Below are 4,464 nucleotides of genomic sequence, written 5' to 3' on the forward strand. Positions count from 1 at the left end.
TACTAATAGTATATTTAGATTTCTCTTTGTAGGACCAAAAAGCTCATTAAAGTGCTTCTTTTTTCCTCCAAAAAAAAAAGGCAGTACACCTTCAAAGGTAAATTTAAACCTTAGTCTGTAGAGAAACAGAAAGTCTGCAGGCAACTCTGAAATGTGGCTCCTGTACCCACTCCCGTTTTCAGTCATGGAGAGGTGGGCAGAGATGAGCTCCTATCTGTCTAGAGCAGAGGTCCTCAAACATTTAAAACAGGGGGCCAGCTCATTGTCCCTCAGACTGTTGGAGGGGCGGACTATAGTTTAAAAAAAAACTGTGAACAAATTCCTATGCACACTGCACATATCTTATTTTGAAGTGAAAAAACAAAACGGGAACAAATACAATATTTAAAATGAAGAACAAGTAAAGTCAAGTCAACAGACTTACCAGTATTTCAATGGGAACTATGGGCCTGCTTTTGGCTAATGAGATGGTCAATGTCCGGTTCCATATTTGTCACTGCTAGTCGTAACAATTGATGCAAGTGTGCATCAGTTAGTCTAGATCTGGTTGGAGATTTCTGATGTTTCATTCTGGAAAAAGTCTGTTCACAGACACAAGTGCTGCCAAAGATGGTTGCCATTTTGAGTGCATGGTTCCTGAGATTACTGAGAGGAGGGGTGGAGAGACAGAGAGAAGGAGGAGAGTCGGAGAGTGCTACGCACATTCCACACATGTGCACTGCGGGCCTGGACGAGTCGGCTGCTAGGCAGGACAGGCAGCGGCGGGCCAGATGAATGTCCTCGGCGGGCCGCATGTGGCCCACGGGCCGTAGTTTGAGGACCCCTGGTCTAGAGTATAGGGTTACAGTTCCCCCATTTCTACCTTCGAACTCTAGATCAGGACTTCTGAGTCACTCTTGACCATCATTCTTCAGTGTTCTCATTCCTTTTCAGTTATTGTACCGCAAGGTGACTTTATTTTCAGCTAACATTATGTCCTATGTATATGCCAGGCACTGTACTAAGACTTATAGAACAAAGTATATTGACATATTTACACCTCACAACTAGCTTTTAGGTGGATATTGTTATTATCCCCATTACAGATGAGAAAACTGAGGCATAGATAGGTTAAGTAACTTGTCCACAGTCACATGGCTAGCCAATGACAGAGCCAGAAGGTATGATGTGAAAGTCTATGCTTTGAATCATTGTGTTATTCTGCCTCTCATTTGATACTTACATGTGGACTCTTTCTAAAGGTATATAGTCTTTCTCACAATCTTTCTCATAACCTTTTTCTAAAGGTATACCTCTTTCTTATAATCTTCTTCAGGCATCATTATATATATAATATTATATATATATATAATATTATATATATAATATTTCCACAGCACTGAGACTTGTGCCTTGGCTCAAACACAAACTCAATGAATATTTGTTGGATGGTAACATAACAAAGACCAAAATACAGATTTTCATCAATTGTATGAGTCTCTGGATGTGGCTTACTAAACAATCTCTTGTTGTCGCTCATGAGCATAGTAATAACAGTAATAATAGTTGACAAAACACTTGAATAAGATTTGATTCTCAAGACACTCCATGATACGGATGGAGCAGACATCATGCCTATTTTACAGCTGGGAAAACTCAGATATACACAAAGAAATTCACTTGCTTCCATCACACACAATGATGGGCTGGATACAGGGTCCTAGGTTCCTGACTTCTAGTCCCATAATATTTCCACTTCAAATTATTCCCAGGTGTAGGCTTCAGTCTGGCTCTGGGCTTGCCCGGTAATGAAACCAGCATGTTTTATTGTGATTAGATATATATGGTAGCATTGATATCATGCAGTGCAGCAGGGCAGGAATGGCACACATACCAGTGGAACATTGGACTCTCAGCCTGAGAACCTTCTTGATGATCATGGAACCAGGTTTAAAGTAATGCCACATTTATTCAGTGATATCTTCATCCATTGTTGAAAATCAAGTGGTGGACAAAAAGAAAATACCAGAAAATATAGGAAGCCATTTTAGAGAAAGATAAAGAAAAAAAGAAAAAAACATGCAGGAGTCAGTTATGGGGAGGTTTCTGGAATGTATATAAGATATTTTTTATTTTTGGAGGAAAAAGGTAAAAAGAGGAAATATTTATTCTAACTGCAGTGAAGATTCAAATCAAAGCCAGAATTTGAAGTGGCAGGTCTCGTGTGGAAGCACTCCTTTTGTTTATAATATAGGTTTTTCTCGCCTTTATGAAGCAGATGCTTATACAGGCATTACCAGTGTTGTCAATAACACTGTAACATTTGCCTTCAATCCCTTTGTTGCTCAGGGAACATGTTGGGTTTCGGCACATTTAGCTTTGCCATTTACTTCACAAATTGCAGCTGTGTAGTGCTACAACTAAGTCGATTTTACTGAGAATAAAAATTGAAGAAAAAATTCTCCTAACAACCTTTCCAGTAATCACAAGCCTGAAATACTTTGGGGTATGTGTATGTGTGTGTGTGTGTGTGTGTGTGTGTGTGTGTGTGTGTGTCCAAACAACTTGGTTTCAGTACAATGATGCTTCAATAAGAATCTTCCTGCAAATCTAATTCAAAAGAGAAGGCTTTGTTGTTATTAAACACAATGGCAGTTTGTACGTCTCCACATCATTATGTTGCTTCTCATTATGATAATTCATTTGCTTCTGCTTTGTATGGATATCAAATAAAAATCTCTCTCGCTCCTGGCAAGTGATTGCATTATGGAGACACTCTGGGAGCCTGGCTAAGCAGTGCTTGGTGTCATAGCAAACACAATTAGCAAGATGGCATCCAGAGTGGCTGTATGGAGTTGCCCTGTGGTGAGCCTCTGCATTTCCTATTTAGCAGGGCTGTGGGTTACTAGGCTTTGCCGTGTGTCTGCTCTCTTATCGTTTGTACCATTTTCTATTCAAGTGGAGCAGCGTGAGGACTTTCTGTGAATTTTTTTTCCTTTTTCTAACGGGCTCTTCCTCAGCACTCCCTGGGCTCGGAGAACTTGGGGTTATTTTGCCCTCTTGGGAGCCCAGCGTCAAGGACAGCATCACCAAATGTCCGCTCCAATATCATTGTGGTTCTTTTTTCTCATTTTTTATTCCTCTCCGTGGCCATTGGTCAACAATTAGAGAGTACCGAGGTCTGCAAGAGGTTAAAAGAAAACTTAAAGGTCAGTATTCATCCCTCTATATTAAAAAGAAAACAAGTTTACACTCTTCTACCTGGAAGGACTTGACAAGGGGCCATAGTTGAGGCCCCACCGTCTTGGGTACCTCAGTTAATGATGGATCAGCCTAGATGGAATTGACAGCACCAGTTACCTCTGAGACAAAAGATATAGAGTTCTTGGCTGAGTCATGAAGGAAAAGAGGGACTGGATTTAGCTGGAGTGGTTCATTTATATGGAAGCACAGGGTTGTGTCTATATTTGGTGTTGACACTTGGTTATCCTTTAGTATCCATTTCGATTATTCTGGGAGGCATTTTCTGATGGCTTCAGGCAGAAATGATTATGCTGCCTTCTAACCCACTCAGAGAGATTGTCTTCCCAACAGCCATTCTAATTTCTGCTTTCTCCCCCTCCTTCTGCTCCTTCTCTACTTCCTTCCTGTAAAATCTGTAGCTCTGTGCTCTGGAAATTATCCTATCTTAGTCCCAAGAAGTGATTCATCATTGGTTTAAGTTAACGAGGAAAACAAAATTCCTCCTGCAAGTGGTTAGTTTAGGCGTGGGTTCCAGAATCAGTTCTGGCCAATGAGCCTCGAGGGGGCAAGTCTGCTGGGGGACTTCTAGAACAGTTTTCCTATCTTATTAATGAAAGACATGTTAAAATTCCCTGTTCTTTTTCTGCTCCTGTGTGAAGATGTGATGCCTGGAGCTGTGGCAGCAGTCTTGTGACAATTAGAGTTGATCAGAGGATAATAGTCAACATGCTGAGAATGGTCTGGTGGAAAGATTGAAATAATCTAGATTTTTTGTTGAGCTGTTGAGTGACTGAATTAGTCTGCCCTAAAATCACTTTACCTCTGGACTTCTATTTTTTTTTTTTTTTTTTAGAAACAAAGTCTCACTCTGTCACTTAGACTGGAGTGCAGAGGTGCAATCATAGTTAACTGCAACCTTGAACCCCTAAGCTCAGTCAATCCTATCACAGCCTCTCGAGTAGCTGAGATTACAGGCACAGGCCACCACACCTGGGTGATTTTTAAATTTTTTTGTAGAGATGAGGTCTCACTATGTTGCTCAGGTTGTTTTCAAACTCCTGACCTTAAGTGGTCCTGCTCAAAGTGCTGGGATTACTTACAGGTGTGAGTCACCATGTCTGTCCTACCTCTTGCCTTCTTTTAGATAAGATAATAAAATTCTTATAATTTAAGGCATTCTTAGTCATGTTTTCTCTATTTGCAGCCAAAAACACCACAATGCAGCACTGCTCTACTTTGTAC

Source organism: Carlito syrichta, unplaced genomic scaffold, assembly GCF_000164805.1.
Source record: "Carlito syrichta isolate Samal-C Ts95f unplaced genomic scaffold, Tarsius_syrichta-2.0.1 Scaffold242717, whole genome shotgun sequence".
In the NCBI taxonomy this organism is placed as follows: Eukaryota; Metazoa; Chordata; class Mammalia; order Primates; family Tarsiidae; genus Carlito; species Carlito syrichta.